This window comes from Rousettus aegyptiacus, unplaced genomic scaffold, assembly GCF_014176215.1.
Source record: "Rousettus aegyptiacus isolate mRouAeg1 unplaced genomic scaffold, mRouAeg1.p scaffold_m13_p_1, whole genome shotgun sequence".
Taxonomy (NCBI): Eukaryota; Metazoa; Chordata; class Mammalia; order Chiroptera; family Pteropodidae; genus Rousettus; species Rousettus aegyptiacus.
Window position 1 is genome coordinate 113,318,727 of NW_023416284.1, and position 20,586 is coordinate 113,339,312.

Sequence of the window (20,586 nt, forward strand, 5' to 3'; positions counted from 1 at the left end):
TCTCGGACCTTGGAAATTATCATAATATGGTCATCAGGGGATGCAGAGTTTTTCACACTTCAGGCACAAAATTGAAAGTGTCTAACTGTTTCCTTCTCTCCTCACATACTGAGCTCTGTGTATTTTTGTTAAAGGAAGGATTAAACAACCTGTCAGCACATATATATTGGCTTAGAGACTCTTATCATGTGGAGGGGCTCTAGTCTGTACAGAAAGACATTATTGGAAACTTAGAGTCAAGAGAATAATTGTAACTTAGCATTTATATTGGTTTAAGGAATCAACTATAGTTCTCTCCCTTAGTGTTTCATACTGCAAACCTGTTGTTTTTAATTTTCTGAGTGTGACAACCCACTGTGCTTAAACAGCAGCTCTTAATCAGAACACAATAATTAGATAGTTAGAGCCTGCGTGATATTTAGATATTCAGAGGGGCTGAATTACACAGAAACAGGTTCACAAAGTTATTTTTTCTTTCTTTTTTCTGACTTATCATATGATTTCTCTTTAAGTATTACCATAGAGATATGTGTTATAATTTACTTGTATCAATCATTTAGTGTATAGCAATATATGTCACAAAGACATATACTCGCATACACACATACAATAACAACATAGGGAAAGAATAAGAAAGCAATAAGAGGCTGATGTAAAATCTTTTAAATAAAATATATTGAACAAGGAGAGGAAACCCACTTAGTTGGCGAATCTTTTAACTTCAAGGTAACTTCTCTTGTCCACACACTGAATTTCTCTTAATTTGATTGCAACACACATTTAGTGGCTCACAGGACAAGTATCAAGTTTTTAGTGAGAAAATTCCTTATTAAATGTCAATCCTTTCAAGGGTGTGGGAGAAAAAGTCTTTAGAATATAGTCAATTACTATTATACATCTCTGCAATTCTAATTTGATACTCTGTTATCCCCTAGATAACCTCTCTTCTCTTCTCTTCTCTCTTCTCCTCTCTTCTCCTCTCCTCTTCTCTCCTCCCCTCTGCTCCTCTCCCTTCCCCTCCTCTCCCTCCTCTTCCCTTCCTCCCCTCCTCCCCTTTCCTCTCCTCTTCTCAACAATCTTCTAGTGAAATAACCTAAAATCATTCTGTTGTTTCTTCCATTCCATTTATCCTTACTCAAAATATTACAATTTGTTTTCTGCTCTTACTGTCCTCCTAAAACTGTTGGCTGGTCTCTTGTAGCTTTGGCTTCGAACAAATGCTCCTTTGGAAAACTTTCTCCATCTTTGGTTTTTGTGACAACACTTTTCCCTTTGTTCTTACTGACAATCTTTCTACTCCTTAACTGCTTTTGTAAGCACTTTTTCTTTAACCCACTTATTGGTTGATGATCCTAAATCCTTAGCTCTCTCTTCTATCTTTCTACAAATCAATCCAAGAAATGATTATAGCTTCCATGATCATCTGTATAAAGACTCTAACAGCCATATGGTCAAGATCTCTTGTGAACTCAAGGGCCATATTTCAAATGATTTACTCAATATCACAATGTCCCATTGATATGAATGGTATACATTGGGAATATACTAATACAATAAACAGAAATATTAGTGGTGATGAAAAGCTTGCTGTAAAATATTTGAAAATTATTTCTTCCCCAAAGTAACTTAACTGCAAAAATGAACGTGCCATTTTTACTTGTCAATAATCTTGTGATCTCCATCTTAAAAGTAAGTTAGCATAAATTCTCTATTACATAAGCCAAACTGATCATTCAAATTCCAAATTTTTCTATTTCTTTACCTATAATTATTCACAAGTTTGATATCTTTCATAGTTATCTTCTCAATTTTATTGCCACAATATCATTTCTTAATCATTGTTATTACCTAACTTTACCAATTCCTACCCTGTAGTCTAAACTCCAATCCTATACTTCACCTGCTATCAAAGTAAAAACTACATAATATCACTCCTTGTTCAAACTTCTAGGCACCAAGATATACATATATACTATTTTGTATTTCATACAGGATCCATTATGCTCAGGCTCTTTCTTACTTTCTCAACATCAAGTCTTCCTCCTGTTCAAGCCACATCAAACTCCATGTCTCAACAATAATAAATTATTTCTACTCCCACTCCTCCTCTTCTAGACCTTTCCATTATCTCAGCCCATGTGTGTGATGTTTCAATTGGCTGGAATGGCAGTCTACATATTATTTATCTGATAGACACTTGATCATCCCTCAGATCACTGGCTAATTACAAACTCCCTTACTCCTCCAGGGAGACCAGAGGCTTCCTTTTCTAGTTCTTCTACATTGCCTCTATATTATCCATACTTCTAGTACAGTAAATACCTCACCGTATTAGGGATATTTGTGTATCTCAATATAATATTAGCTTCTTGAGTCTTAAGAACTGGCATTTAATTATTGGACACTTACACAAATTAAATTATATTTGAAAAAAACAACTTTCCCTTGGAAAATATTTAAATAGTTATGATATAGGAGAACAATCCAAATATAAATGACTAAAGATTAATTTGTCAGATTTTGAAATCTATTCATCTATTCTTCAATTGATCATTCATTTGCAAGATGTTTATTGAACACCTATGTACTAATTGTCTAGAAACTGTCCTTGCCTTGGGGTACAGAAAGGTAAACAAAACAGACCTTTACTACTTTTATAGGGCTCATACACTGGTTTATCTAGAAATATCAGCACATTACTATTATAAAAAGTCACAAAAATCTGTTTAATGAACAATAAATATAATACTAATGGAGTAATGCTGAATCTAAAGTAATTTCTGGATGCTTATAGATATAGAATTTCCTTATTTCATTAAAGGCATATGTGTCACATCAACTATAAGTGGTTTTTGTTCTTTATGCATAATTGTTTTAAAATTCTTTAGCTTACATATTTATAATATAGTGGGTAGATTTATACTCAATTTATGTTACTTATGAGACCTCGACATAATAGCATTTTATGTCACTGATAATATAAAAATAATATATTCAAATATGTAAAGTATAATGGAAAATATAGTAAAAGATTCATAAATATATTAAACAGTTGGTATACTAACAAACAACCTTAAATTTTTAAAGAAATTCTTTGTAATAACATAAAATGGAGCCAAATAGTCAACAACATTTAAGTCGCCATGCATGCTTTACCTTAAAATATAGGTTAATAATGAAGATAACAGGCTAATTATCTAAAAGGAAATTTAGAGAGTGGACTGGCATATCCACAAAACTTTGTTCTTACATTTTAATAACCTTATATGAAGCAGAGACTGAGAATGGTTCTCAAGTTCCATTTCTGGCTTCATACCTTTGTATGCTATTGGGCCTCTCGCATATTCATGGACACGACTAGGATAGGGGTGAACAAGAAGCTCATACGCTTAATATTATCATGAAATATAACAAACATATAGCCACAAGAAGGTAAAACAGCCTGATAAGGTGCAATTCTATATAATGAGAGCAGTAAAATTTTAGTATACTTTGGAAGGATAAATTAGTGTGAGTAAAATTGCTCAAAATTTCTTTTTGAAACCATGTAGATGGCCACACTAACCAGAAAAATTTTATAAAGTTTTCCTATATCTTTTTCTCATAAAATGATATAATAAATATATTTTAAAACATCATCACACATACCTGGTTTGCTCCATAAAGATTTGGAAATCCTCCAATAAAGACAGACCCCGATTCTGGCAATGTTTTTCCAGATAGGTGATTGATAGATTCACTTGCTTTTATAGTCCTCCCTAGAATAGTCAGTTCAGCTTTACATGGATCCAAATCTTGCCTGCAGTCATATAAAGAAAAAAAATTTATGTTATTAGTATGTGTTGTGTAAACATTTGTTTGACAATTATTAACAAAAGAAGAAAGATTTAAGTAAATAGACTATCTCACCATAAAACCAATGAAGCCAGTGGATTAATCTGCTCTAAATTAGAAACATTTAATGCTTCAAGTATATAGATAGAAAGTTAAATTTTGACAAAACAAAAAAATCGTAGCAATCCTGTTAATAATCAATCCTGATAATAAAGGAATCAACAGTGACTAAAAAGGCATTAGAGTACAATATTCTACTTTAGTTTTTTACATCATTAAATTTTCTGTATGAGTAAAAAACACTGAAAAATATCAGGTTTAAAAATGATTATAGGACTGCCCCCTTATCACCAGTTTTATTTTCAGTGGTTTCAGTTAGCTATAGTCAAACATGGTCCCAAAATATTAAATGGAAAACTCCAGAAATAAATAATTCATAAGTGTTTGATTGTGCATCATTCTGGGTAACTTGATGTATCTTGTATTATTATGTTCCATCCTGTCTGGAACATGAATTATCCCTTTGTCCAGTGTATCCACATTTTATACCCTATCTGTCCAATAGCCATTTAGTAGCCATCTTCATTATCAGATGGACTCTCAGGCGTTCCATAGAGTAGCCTAATGCTAAGTCACAATGCCTATGTCATTCATCTCACCTTCATCTCATCACTTAAGCACTGTATCATCTCACATCATCACAAGAAGGGTGAGCATAGTACAATAAGATAATTTGAGACTATATTCGCATAACTTTTATTACAACATATAATTGTTCTATTTTATTATTATTCATTATTGTTAATCTGTTACTGTGCCTCATTTAGAAATTAAACTTTATCATAAGTATTTACGTAAAAGAGTACATATAGGGTTCAGTATAGTCTGGGTTCAGTAAATACAGGGTTCAGTATAGTCTGTGGTCTGCAGCATCCACTGGGGATCTTGGAACATCTCGCTGGGGTGAAGGTGGGACTACTGTATCTAGCGTACAATATATCTTTAGCTTGAAAAAATATTGCACTGAGTAATTAGTTGTGGTAATATAAGTAGTACCGAGATATAAAGCATGTAAAAAGTTAAAAAATGAATAAATCAAATCTAACTTAATTAGACGACTCCTAGTAATAATTATCATGTGCCCATATTTTAGGAAGATGAGATAAGAAAATGGAAAATACTTTGACAGTACTTTAACATGAAGATATGTTTGTCTCATTTACTCTAACCATCTGTTTAACTAATCATCTAATCAAGGGATTGAAAACTATGACACAAAGTCAAATATTGTTAGTCACCACTTTGTAAATAAAGTTTAACTGGAACAGAGCCACGCAATTCTTGTACATATACCCTATAGCTGCTTTCACAGCAGATTCAGTAGTTGCAATGAATACTCCACAGATCCAAATATATTTACTATCTAACATTTTACAGAAAAGATTTGGTAGGTATATTATCTAATCAATTCATCTGCTTATCTACCAAACAAGTAAATTTTATTATAATCTTTTTGAAGATGATAGTACATGTATTATAAGGCACCTACATAACATTTGCCTATCAATGTCATTCTATATTATGAATATGTGACATTTGGCCTACCAAATATTTCTATAAACTTTTAATTGAATTATAACATGTATGATGAAGAGGGTCAATGGCAAAGTTCTATGAAATATCATACTGTGAACATACTTAAGTAACCACTACCTAGGTCGAAATGTAGAAAATTACTAGCAAGAATCCCTAGAATTACCAGCAACACAAATGCGCAGTCCCATACCTCCTTCATTTTAATTCAATATTATGTTTTCATACTCATCTTTTTTATTGACTATAATAGCAGTTTGTTCAGGTTCAAGATACATCATTATATTAATATTTCATAAATTATTTTTTCTAGAGTTGGTGTTTATTTTGGTACCATTATTAATATTGCTATTATAAACATGCTTGTACATATTTTTGGTGCACGAACATTTTCATTTCCATTGCAGATTTAACACAAATATAGAGTTCTCTATATTTGGGATATGTACTCTGTTGGTTAAATCTGATGCAAACATTTTACTTTTCCTTTCAGTATCTTACATTTTTACTTTTTTTTTTTTTGAGAATTTTTATGAGTTTAAGTCAAACTGATGACATATGCCAGGAAGCAAGATCTCAAATGCTCCACATTTTTCCTTTCTTAATAGTGCCTTTTAATGATCATGTAAATTCTTAATTTTAACGTACAGCAAATGGTCTATCTTTTACTTAATAATTCGTATTTTGTTGTTATTGTTCCTTTTCTACTCCATTTTTGAAAATATTATTTTACTACTGACATTTATCTCTACAATCCACCCGGAATCTTTTTTGTCATAGACTCTATTCTGTTTTATTGGTCAATCTTTCTTTGTACAGGTCCATCGCTGTCTTAAAACCTACTCTGAAAATACAGTATTTGATACCCAGTAGAGCAAGTCCTCTAACTTGGGTTTTTACTCACTCAACATTGTTTTGGCTTTAAGTGTGTGTTCATGTATGTGAGCATGTGCATGTGCATATGTGCGTTTACATGTGTATTACAGGATTCTCTTTTCATTTTTTTTGTTCATATTTCTACCCTTGTATCAATACCACACTGTATGAAATTCTGATATTTATAAAAAGTCCAGATATTTGTAGAGTTAAGCCTCTTACTTTGTTCAGCTTTTTGGTTTGTATTGTCAAATATAATTTTTTCCTTTTTTTCTCTTAAATGTGATGAATTATGTTCACTGTTTTTTTAATGTTTGAATGCATTCCTGGAATAAGTCTAACTTAGTCATAATGTATGTGTCCTTTAAATAAAAGGACTGACTTTCCTAGATACATTTATACACACACACACACACACACACACACACACATATAACATAGAATTTTTAAAATTTAATCTATATTTTCAAAAGTTTGGCATAAAATATTTCATAATTTCTTCATTATAGCTTTATTGGTGTTAGAAATCTAATGATGTCTGTCTTTTATATTAAGTATTTGTGCTTTTTCTCATTTTATTTGTTTTGTACATAAATCTTGACAGGGAGTAGTAAATTTCAAAGAACGCACTTTTGCTAACTGTTGATAGTCATAATTCTCTATTTGTTTTCTACTCCATTAACTTCTCTCTTAAATACACAATTTTCTTTAACTTTCTTTGGGCTTTATTTACTTTTCTGTTTCTAAGGTCTTTAATCTAAAATATGCTCTCAAGATTATAAGTTTTCCTTTAAGAATTAATTTAGCCATGTTTAACAAATACTATTTTTCATTGTCATATGTTCAAAATATGTTCTCATTTTGTTTCCAATTTTTTCCTTCAGTTAAATAATTATTCAGAATTGTATTACAATTTACAAATATGCAGACATTTTCTTTTTTTTAATATTATAAAATATAAAAGTTCAAATCAAGCTTGTTCAAAGAATATTTTCTGTTTGTTTTTAACTCTTTAAAATGTATTGCCTAGGCTGCATAGCCCAGCATAAGCCAATTTTAGTACTGTTTTCATGACCTTTGAAAGTCTGTGGTTAAGTGCAGTATTCTATACATGTGAATATGTTCAGCTTTTATACACACATACACACAGGCATACATTTAGCCACTTTTCTAGTGAATACAAAATGAGAACAATTAAAAAATTAAGCCCTATCTATGTCTTTTTTCCCTTAAAACTATATTTACAGATATTCTTTGCATTCTTGATATAAACTTAATATAGTTAAAACCAAGTGCAGCCATGTAGGCAATATTGAGGCCTTTACAAAGAAAATGTTAAAATTTTTTTGAAAAGATCAATAATATTCCCTATTTTAAGAACATGGTAAAAAAAATGTGTTGAACATTTTTAGAAACCATTTGATATTCTTGAATTCTGTATTTGAAAGCAAACCAGAAGCTTTCTGGGTTAATTACTTCTTACAATTAAACTTAAAAATATCTTAGGGAGGATATAGCTTCTAGGAAGCTATTCATTAACTGATAAAAATAAAAAGCAGAGCATCATGGTGGCGTGAGTAGACCCCCATATATCTCCCCTTAAATTTACAGCTATTCAAACATCTATAACCCAGAAAACTTTCCTCTGCTCAACATACTCATATTTCTGAGAGATCCATACATTGGTACATCTGAAGATGGATAGGGGAAGCAGGACTGGGGGAAAGACAGAGACTATGCCTACAGATGTGATACTCCAGCTGTCAATGTTGAGATGGCAGTTCCAGCCAATGTGGTAGAAGTAGAAGAGTCAGGGTTTAGCCCCGACACTATGGCTCAGTGGAGTGTAAGTGGAGAAGATGTGGTGTCAGCACCCAAAAATCTGGCTCACTTCCCTGACTGCAGTGGAGCCCATTCACAGCTGTGGAGATATGTCTAGTCTTCCAGCTATAGCACAACAGCTCCAGCAGGCGTAGGGAACAAACTAACAGTATGGCAGGCTCATAAAACTGGCTCCAACCACTAACACATCCTTTCACCATGGTAATGGTGCCTCCCGGTCTAGGCAACCTGGTCGTGGGGCTACCCACCATCCCAGTCACCCAGGCAGTGACTCCAATAACCAAGCAATGCCACCCTACCCACCACAATCTCAGAGGTATAAGTAGCACGGGTAAGAGAAAACAACAACTTGCATTATAGCTCCATCTACTAAAAAAGGGGGGGGTCTCTAATTATCACTCTGCTGAATTGTTAAATGCAAAAATCAAAATGGCACCTAAATAAGAAATGGGTCCACTACTTAAAATGCAAAATGCACCAACAGAGGAACAGCTCACCAAGCACCAGGAACAATGAAGGCAACAGGGTAACACAGAAAGAAAATGACAATTCTCCAGAATTCAAACTCAAAGTCGTGGAATATTGTAATTTAAATGACAAAGAACACAAGATTGTCATTATGAAGAAATCCAGTGAGATATAAGAAAACTCAGAAAGGCAATTTAATTAGCTCAGGAATAAAATTAATGAACAGGATACTGAAGAGATCTAAACTACAAAAAGAATCAAACAGAAATTTTGGTGTTGAAAAACTCAAAATGAGATGAAGAATGCATTAGAGAACATTGAAAATAGAGCAGACCAGGTGGATGAGAGATTTAGAGAACTTGAAAATGGAAACCTAAAAATAATTAATGCAGAAGATGAGAGAGAACTAAGAGTTTAAATAAAATGAAAGAACTCTGTGAGAAATATCTGGCTCCATTAGAAAGAGTAACATAAGGATAATGAGTATACCAAAAGGAGAAGAGAAGAAGGGAATTGAGAGCATATCAAAAAAAATAACTGATGAGAACTTCCCAAACTTATGAAAAGAATTGGGCATGCAAATACAAGAAGTTAATAGAACACTTAATTATCTCAAGATAAAAAGATGTTCTCCAACATGTTATATTAAAACTTATAAGTTAATGACAAAGAAAGAATTTTCAAGGAAGATTAGGGGAAGGGAGAGATTGTAACCTACAAACTAAACTTCATTAGATTATGATCAGATTTCTCAGTCGGAATACTACAAGTCAGGAAGGAATGGAATACTATATTCAAAATATTGAAAGACAGAAAATCATTAGCACAAATAATATGTCCAGTAAAATTATCATATAGATACAAAGGAGAAATAAAGGCTTTTCCAAATACTAAAAAGCTGAAGGAATTTACCAGCACAAGGTTTGCATTCCAAGAAATGTTAGAAGGAGCTCTTCCACTGAAACAAAAAGTCAAAATGATACAAATATGTAAGATGACAAACAGATAGAAGCAGGAAATTGAAACTCTATTTCAGAAGAGGATGCTAAACATTTATAACATAAAAGTTAAAAGGAAAAAATGCATTAAAAATTACAGTTATTGCAATTTGGTAACAAATGAACACCATAAAAAGGAATAATTTCTACAAACAAAAACATAAAAGAGGAAGAGAAAAACAATGGAATTGCTATAGGAAAATAAAGATAAGATGGTAATCGGAGCTAAGATAGGAAACTAAAAAAGAGGAATTGGAGAAAAAGGTCATAGAGTATCACCAAATTAAAATAGAAAACAGAACTGGAAGAGCAAAGAAACAATAAAGAGCAATCAAAAACAAAAGTGTAAAACAGCAGTAAATCCTCATGTATCAATAATCACTCTAAATGTAAATGGACCAAACCCACCAATCAAAACCTACGAAGTAGCAGGCTGAATTAAGAAGCAAGAACCAACTATACGCTGCCTTCAAAATATCCATCTTAGTTCAAAAGACAAACATAGGCTCAAAGTGAAGGGGTAAAAAGATGATACTTGATGCAAACAGTATCCAGAGAAAAGTAGGTATAGCTATACTTACATCAGACAAAATAGATTTCAAGAAAAAATTGTAACAAGAAACAAAGATGGATATTTTATAAATATAAAGGAGCCAATCCATCAAGAAGACGTAACATTTATTAACATATATGCAACCAACCTGGGAGGACCAAAATATATAAAGCAATTAGCAGCACACGTAAAGGGCAAATAGATAGCAACACAATAACAGTAGGAGCTTTTAACAGACTACTAACACTTATTAATAATAGACATCTAGAAAGAAAGTCACTAGGAAACATTAGCCTTAAATGACACATAAGATTAAATAAACTTAATAGATATTTACAAAACTTCCCATCCCAAAACAACAGAATACACATTCTTCTCAAGTGAACATGAAACATTCTCAAGAACGGACTATATATTGTAACACAAAACAATTCTCAAAAAATTTAAGACTGAAATCATATCAAGCATCTTTTCCAAATATAAAGGTATGAAACTGGAATTTGAAAGGAAGAAAGCTGGAAAATTTACAAAATGTGGAGATAAACAACATGCTACTGAACAACTATTAGGCTAATGAAGAAATAAGAGTTGAAATCAAAAGATACAGAGATGAATGAAAATAAAAATGTGATATAGCAAAATCTTTGAGATGCAGCAAAAGCAGTGATAAGATGGAAGTTTATATCAATACAGGCCTTCACCAATAAACAAGAAAAATCTCAAATAAACAATCCAACATTTCATCCTAAGGAACTAGAAAAAGAACAACAAAATAAACCCAAAGTGAATATAAGGAAAGAAATAATAAAAATCATAAGTCAATGAAATAGAGAATAAAAGACAATAGAAAAAATAATGAAGTGCTGGTTCTTTGAAAAGATAAACTAAACTGACAAACCTTCAACTAAACTCACTGAGTTAAAAAGAGAGAAGACTCAAATAAAAATCTAAAACGAAAGAGGAAACGTTACAATGGATGCCACAGAAATAGATGGCTTATAAAAGAATTCTATGAAAAGCTATATACCATCAAATTGGACATCCTAGAAGAAATGGACAAATTCTTAGAATCATATAACCTTCCTAGACTGAATAATGAAGAATTAGAAAACCTGAATATATTGAGTAAGGAAGTTAAAGCAGTAATCAAAAATCTCCCCCCACCCAAAACAAACTCCAGGGCCAGATGGCCTCATTGGTGAATTCTACGAAATGTTCAAAGAAGATTTAAGACCTGTCCTTCTCAAACTCTTCCACAAAATTGAAGAGGAAATGCTTCTTAACTCATTTTAAGAGACCAACATTATCTTGACACCAAAACCAGGCAAGGGCACACACACAAAAACTTCTAGGCCAATATCTCTGATGAATATAGATGTAAAAATGCTCCATAAAATACTTACCAATAGAACAGACTATATTGAAAGGATCCCACACTACAATACAGTGGAATTCATTCCAGGGATGCAAAGATGGTTTGACATATGCAAATCAGTCAGTGTGATATACCGCATTTATAAAATGAAGGATAAAATCATAAGATCACCTCAATAGACAAAGAAAAAGCATTTGTCAAGATACAACATCCATTTATGATTAAAATTTTCAATAAAATGGATATAAAAAGAAAGTATCTCAACAGAAAAAGGCCAAATATGACAAACCCATAGCTAACATGATACTCAATGGTGAAAAACTGAAAGTGCTTCCTCTAAGATCAGGAAAAAGACTAGGATGCCCAATTTCACCACTTTTATTCAATATAGTACTAAAAGTCATAGTAAGAGTAATTAGGCAAGAAAAGGAAATAAAAGACATCCCCATTGGAAAGGAAGAAATAGAACTGTCACCATTTGTAGATGATATAATTTTATACAGAGAAAACCATAAAGACACCACCTAAAAGTTATTAGAAATAATAAATGAATAGAATAGTTACAGAAAACAAAATCAATATACAAAGATATGTCATATTTCCATATACTAACAACAAACTATCAGAAAGAGAAATGAAGGAAACAATCCCATTTACTATCACAACAAAAAGGATACCTAGGAATAAACTTCACAAAGAGGGTCAAAGACACATACACTGGAAATGACAAGATACTGTTGAAAGAAATAGAAGACTCAAAGAAATGAAAAGATATTCCATGTTCTTGGATTGTAGTAAGTAACATTTTCAAGATGTCCATTTTACCTAAAGCAATCTAAGAATTCAAAGCAATTCCTACAAAAATTCCAATGTCATTTTTCATAGAAATAGAACAAAAAAACACTCTAAAATTTGTATGGAAACACAAAAGATCTGGACTAGTCCAACAATACTGGAAAAGAAAACAAAGCCAAAGATACAACATTCCCTGATTTCACACTACAAAACTATAGTAATCAAAATACACAGAGAAAAGACGCAGAGAAATTGGACAGATTTGAGAGCCCAGAAATAAACCCACACATGTATGGACAACTAACTTGCAATGGAGGAGTCAAGAACATACAATGGCAAAAGTCTCAATACAGTGTTGGGAAAACTGTATAGTCATATGCAAAAGAATGAAACTAGACTATTACTCATACCATACACACCAATTAACTAAAAATGGATTAAACACTGGACATTGGTCTTAATGATGTTTTGTGAATTTGACTCTAAATGTAAGGAAAACAAAAGCAGAAATAAGCAAATGAGAATACATCAAACTAAAAAGTTTCTGCACAGCAAAAAAAAAAAAAAAAAAAAAACCATCAAGAAAACAAAAAGGCAACCAATGGAATGGGAGAAGATATTTGCGAATGATACTTCTGACAATGGGTTAACATCATCTATATATTATCTGTATATGTATACACACACATATATACTTACATATCTATATATACACACACACACACACACCTGTGTGTGTGTTTTGTGTGTGTGTGTGTGTGTGTATACAAACAAACAATACAATAAAAAAGGCAGAGGATCTGAAGACATTTTTCCTAGGAAGACAGAAAAGGCTGATATATGAAAAAGTTTTCGACATCCTAATTATTAGGAAAATACAAATCAAAACCATAATGAGAAATCACCTCACACGTATTAGAATGGTTATTATCAAAGAGACAAGAAATAATACATGTCAGAGAGGATGTGAAGAAAAGGGAACCCTTGTACATTATTGTTGGCATTGTAAATTGGTGCAGCCACTATAGTAAACTGTATGATTTCTTAAAAAAATAAGAATAGAATAGCCATATGTTCTAGCAATTCTACTTCTGAGTATTTTTCCAAAACTATGAAAACACTAATTTGAAAAGATATATGTACCTTATGTCCATTTCAGAATTAATTACAATAGCTGAGATATAGAAATAACCTGAGTCAATTGATGGAAGAATGACTAAAGAAGATGTATATATCTTGAGGGTATTATGCTAAGTGAAATAAATGAGCCAGAAGAGGACAAGAGCCAGAAAAGGACAAAAAACACATGTCTTTCCTCATGTGTAGAATATAAAACAAAAGTAACTAACAAAACAAAACAAAAACAAACTCATAGATATGGACATCAAAATGTTGGTTACCAGAGGGAAAGGGGGTATGGAGAGGATGAAATGGGCAAAAATGTCAAATACATGTGAACTGAAGGAAACTAGACTTTTGATGGTGGCCACGCAATAAAGTATACAGATAGGTAATTACAATGTTGTATACCTGAAATTTATTTAATGTTATTAACTAATGTTACCTCAACAAAAACAAGACAAATAAATTAAAAAAAATACAACTACTTCCACTCAATCAACGTATAAATTTTAATGTTTGGAAAATAACTTGTACTGTTCTGTGATATTAAAATAGCAATACAATTATACATTAACACTTTCTTAATAAACTTATTTATTGTATTTCATAAAGCAAATAAAACCTATTTAGATATCAAACACGTTTATTTGGTCTTTGGTTATAATAACTGAAAGGGTAACTTAAAAATAATATATATGAACTTGTATTTGTTTCTTGATTACAGAAGCAACATAAAATTTATTATGAAAAAATTAAAAAAAAATAAATGTATCCAACATCTAACAGTTAAAGACAACGAGCCCAAATAAACTCATTTGTGGTAAGCTCCCACATTACAAAAGCAAGACAACTTAAAGTTTCAGAGCTCCCAGAAATGGAATCTTAAACCACTACTCAAATAGGATTCTTCTGATCAACAGTAGTTAGGTAATCTGCCAGATAATACACTGCCATTCCCTATATGGGAAGTAATCTTGCAATAACCAATCTTCTTTTTTTGCTTAGTCCGCCTTCCTTGTTCCCTCCCTTCTGCCTATGAAATGCCTTAGCTTTATATAGCTCTTCAGAACTCCTTTCTATCTGCTAGTTTGCTGTGTGATTCATGAATTACTCAATGCAACTAGCAAAAATTTTAAAATTTACTCAGTCGAATTTTGTTTTTAAATATAAACAACTAAGGTAGTCATACTCTGAATCTTCATCACTTGGCTCTTACAATTTCAATAAACTATAAGTTAGTAACTATATATCTGCATTAAACTTTTTTGATCTGCATAATTTTCTTTTATATGACTATATAACAATTTAAACAAAACCTATTGTTGGATATTTAATTTATAAGATCTCAAAATAATAAATAATTATAAAATAATTTATTCTTGCAAAGTTATCTCACCCTTATTTCATTATTTCCTTAGGAAGTAGTCCTAGAAGTGAATTATTGAGTCAAATTATAGGCAATTTTCAATATTTATCTTTAAATTGCTGAATTATACTCTAGAAACTGTTCCAGTAAGCATTGTTGGAGTACCAAATATTTTATATTTATATTAATATAATAAGATCTATCAGTATTTTCAATATACCTGTGCATAAAAAACCTTTCCATTCAAGAATTAAAAAAATAAATAAATAAATAAATAAATATATATATATATTCGTTTATATTTTATGTTTATAGACAGGCTTGAAGGTCACTGATACTTCACAATAAGATTTTATGTATGTAGCAATATTTTTTCACTTTGTATTTTATAGTTTTCACTGTAAGATTTGAAACCAATTATACTGCTTTAACTATTACAGTGGCACAATTTATTTTAATATTTGGTATGTCAACTATCTTACAACTCTTCAAAGATTTTCTTGACATTTTGACATGTTTACCATTTAGAATCTATATTTTTATTCTAAAAATTGTCAATGGTGTTTTTTATCTAGAATAGAAGTTATTCTATATTCTAAAATTTAAAGGGACATAAATATATGTACATACATATATGTACATACATATACATACATTAATGTGCACATACACACAGCTGCATATATATATTTAAAATATATATACACATATTTATAGTATTTTTATTACAAATTAGGATATTTTATTCAATGGGAAGAACATTTTCTACCCATTTGTTTCTTCATCTATCTGTGCTTAGTCTATCATTTAACTGTGGCCTTTATCCTTGTGAAATTACTTAGAGAATAATGAAAAATATGACATATTATATATATTAATTTAATACACAATTGTACTAAGTTTTGTAGCACTGACTATGATACAATATAAAGTCAGAAATAGTTCAGAATTGATTCTTGCATGAAGATGATTATAATAAGAAGAGGGAAGAAAAATAGATGTTACAGATGTGAGATTTTGAGTGAGGATGAAAAATCAGAAATAAATGATTATAGTGGAGTTTTAACAGCTTTTTCTGCCTATATTTGAGAATTAGAGTTCAGTTCAATACCAGATCTTTAAGCTTCTCTGCTTTGAGCATGTGGGATATGTTATATTCTGTATAGAGGTTAGTATTTCATTCACTACAATGTCAGCAGCATGAAGGCAGGCCTTTGTTATGTTACTACCTAATCCTCACACCTAGAATAGGTCCTTATATGTGGCAAATACTACATATAGTATGTGTTGAATACTGAGCAGTTTTACAAGACACTGTTTGAAATATATTAAATGCTTAATGAATGATATATTTTCATTTCGAAGATAGCATGTGCTTAATTTTTTTCCAGTTACAAGGATTTATTAGAAAATATTTTATAAAATGCTGAAAATAAAAAAAAGGTAAAGGACCAGAACCTGCATTTATCCCAGACAGAACCATTATTATTTTATTACAATTTAAAACTTTCATTTTATTATAGAATTTTCCCCAAAGTTGAGAATATAACATATAAACTCATTCACAGTTTGTCTTCTTTGTTAATTTAATGAATGTACAGTAGTTGTTTATATGTTTGCAGTATAATTTTTTCTAAAATGTCCCATCATTGGGTATTTGAGTGTCTTTTTTTTATATTTTTTTCACTGTTTTCTACAGAACTATAATGTAAGCCTGTTTTATATATCCTAATACACAGATCAATTTATTTTGTTAGGAAAATTTCTAGAAGTTGATTTTTAGTATATTAGCTTTCTCTATACTTATTTTGTTTACTCCTAAATTTTCTTCAGAAATTTTTCTCAATTTTCTGTTAGTTTTATGTGACAATTTAGTTAAACTATAGTCCCCTGTTATTCAATCAAACACTAATTTGGTGTTGCTATGAACACATTTTGCAAATGTGGTTAACTTCAACATCTGTAATCAGTTGACTTTAAATAAATGAGATTCCCTCCACAATGTGGGTGAACCTCACCCAATCAAATGAAAAGCTTTAAGAGCAAAACTGGTTTCCCTGAGGAAGAAGAGATTCCACCTGTGGGTTGCAACATCAGTTCCCGCTCAAAAATTTCCAGCCTGATGCCACAATTGCATAAGCCAATTCCTTGAAATAAATCTCTCAATATATATGTTCTGCTGGATTGTTTTCCCTGGTAAAGCCCTGACTGATATAGATTTTGGTAACTAGAGTATTGAGATACTGAGATGATTATTTGACCCAATGCATAGGAGATCTTTCATATTATCTTATAATCATAACAGTGAAGTAGTATTAATGTCAAGCATGGAATTTAATTCTTTAACTGGAATTGGACATGATACAATTTTTGTTAAAATCTCAAGATATGTCCCTTGTAATTAGTGTTAGCCACATGGAATTTAATTTCTTAAGGAGGTTTGCTGCATGAATAGCTGTGGATCAGGGAATTGGCCTTTGATTCAGATAAATGAACAGAAGAATTGTGAATATTGGAGAAAGGTTCACATATCATGTAGGGCAATCAATTATTTATAGACATAACACATCTGAGGCTTTTCCTTGAAATTTATTACGATTTTTATCATTTTAGTACAATTTCTATTCATTATCAGAGAGGGTAGACTGCTGTATTATCAAGAACACTATTACTGTGTGCTAATTCTACAGGCTTTCACTTTTGGATAAGTATGAGAGTTTTCTTTCATACTTAAATTTCTGCATTGGTTATTCTTGTTTTCAAAGCTATTATAATTTCTGAAATAAATTACCCATTGTAAATGAATATAAGGATGCCGTATCATCTTATACACATATTCCAGAGAGCTGGCAGCTAAAATGAAGGAAAATGAAAGATAAGTATACTCCTATTATAACAGTGTAGACTATCAGGTTTTCTTTGCTGAAAATTCAATTCTAATATTTCATCTAGCAGGATTGTTATTTTATTCAAGATACACACTTTTTAACAGCAGTCATATCTTTCTCTTTAGGCTCATTAGAGTAGAGGCAATGCTGTTCTGATTGTGCCCCATTGAATCTAACAGGAATTGAGTGAACATAGGAAAACAGTCTTACAACATTATTGTTTAGCATTTGCTGATGATACAGTTTGCCTAGCACTCCATGCAGTGTTAAAAATTTTTCTGTCAAGGCTTTTTAATGCCTTCTTTTCTCTAAAGACAGCACACAGAGTGCTTTAAAGGTCAATTGAGTAGACAGATTTATTTTGCATAATTATAAATATATATGGAACTCTCTTCAGGACTCCTGGTTTTTCAACTACCTTTAATTATTCTCCCAAACTTGCTGTGATTGTTCCTATTTGTCATTTGTATTGACATAATAGTAATCATTAATATATCTCCACTAATTAGAACCTGAAAAAAAGTCTGCCAAAAATTCTATCCATTATGTTTAGGTATTCAGGGTAGATGCCAAGAAAATTTGAATAATTATGCTGAACACAATAGAGATATGGGCGACCTATTGTTTTGTTATTTGCACATCTACCATATCATTATACAGCAACATGTTCTAAGCTTCCACATGTGTTAGCAAAGAGTGGAGAGGGGATACGTGGAATAGTCCAATCTTGTAAATAATAAAAAAGCAAATATCAAAATTCCATCATGTTTAATATCAGCTCTCTCATGTCATTATTCTTGAGCACTATAAAAGTCATGATTTAAAAATAATTCTGATTCCATCTTATGTTTAAGGAAGGGGTTTTTTTTTTTTTTAGGAAGATATTTTTAATTTCCATAGAACTCGAACATGTGTATTTTCTTTGTTGATTTCTCATCATATTTACATGGAAAACATCAACTTATTTAATCAGGCATAAAAATATAAAGAACAAAAAAAATCAAAATAACAAGTCTTTCTTTTCAGGGAGGAAAAAGATAGGTATCAATTTAGATATCTGATGTCCTAGATATCCAGGGACATTTTATATTCATTTAGCTTAGAAAATATTTATTAAATTCCATCTGAAAATTATTTTTTAAAGGGAATTAAACAGATAAAGGGGATATTTTTGTTCAATTCCTATAATATTATTTTCTACCCATTTAAATGTGACCGATAATTATGCACTGACTTAAGCTTCACTTATTACTTAAAATGTTACTAATATCTACAGTCTTAACGATCTCTTTACCATCTAATACCACCAATAGTGCGTCATTTATTTTCGCATTCAATTATGTACTGTTTTCTTGTTATATGATTGTTTGATATTTACATTTTTCACCTTTCCAGTGAAAAAATAACCTCTCATTTGACAGATTTATTTTTGTCCATCTTTGATTTCTTAGTAAAACCTAGGCATTGGCCTACTGACCTTAGAAAAATTAATTCTGTGTGTTTGTTTATAGCATCAACTGTGTTCCTAGAAGTACACCACCTATTCTCCTCTTCCTTTAATAAGTGTGATTAAGGTAGTGGCCTTGTCATGGACAGGAAGCCCGCAAGCTGCCAGTTGCTGAGATTCCACCTCCAATGTGACCAGGTTGTCCCTGGTCTCCATGTTAGGGTAGGATTATCTTGCTGCCCATGGGGCTTTCTACTGGCAAAGTAACTGTTTGCACACATTGAGACATTTTCAGGTTTTCTAACAATTATGTGCAGCTGAACCAAGAGGAGCTAAAAGCTATGAATTTAGTATTGAAAATACCATACAATTGAATTGTGTGTATACTCTTAAAAACGACGAGAATAGACATTTTTTTTCTTTGTATTCTTATGTGGAATAAAAAAGTTTTCTACATTGTCAGGATTCTTCTGAAAGACTGATCCTTGCTAAAACTTCTGACTGTTCCACTGGAGGGAATGCATGAACTTTGACATCAGAAAGAATTCCTTTTCACTGTAAGCCTCATCATTTATTATTTATGAGACACATACTTTGTGTCAAGTAGATATTTTTCAATACTGCTATGCATAAGGCAAGACAGTCTACACTGGGATACAAGATTGACAAAGCAGCATTAATACCTTTCTTTTGTAATTCAAATCTCAAAAGAGAGACTGACATATTTCAAGCATCAAGATGCTTAACGAGATTGGAGACTAATTTAATCTAAATAGGAATCTGTAGACCAGAAGAATTAGGTAAGAGTGTGCTAGGCAGAAGGAACAGTGAATCCAAAAGCTCTAGGGAACAGAGGATGAGACTTGGTTGAATTGAAAGAAAGCCTGGAGGATGGGAGGAGGCTGGAGCGCAATTATGCCCTGTGTGTGAGAATGTTGGTGGGGAAGATGAGATTAGAAAAATAGGCAAGACTACTTAAACTTTTTGATATTCAATTTCCATATTCATAAAATAAATTATGTAAATAAGTTAGTAGTAAAAAGGTATATCTTAATCCACTTATCCCTTGATTGTTGAATAGGGAGCTTAAACAATTAGAACAAAGTTAGGTGTTTTGTAAATGCTAGTGTTTTTGTTTGTTTGGTTTCATTTGGTTTTGTTTGGTGTCTTAGTCTGACAGGGCTGCCATAACAAAATACTACAGATTTGACTAAACAATTGAAATTAATTTTCTCACAGTTCTGGAGGCTGTGAATCTAAGATCAAGGTGTCAGCATCTTTGGTTTATCCTGTGGCCCCTGTCCTTGGTTTGCCTTGGGTGCTTTTTCCTCTGAATCCCCATGTGGCCTTTTCTCTGTGCACCTGCATTTTTAGTGTTTCTTTCTCTTCTAGTAAAGATATCAGTCATAATAAATTATGGCCAATCCAT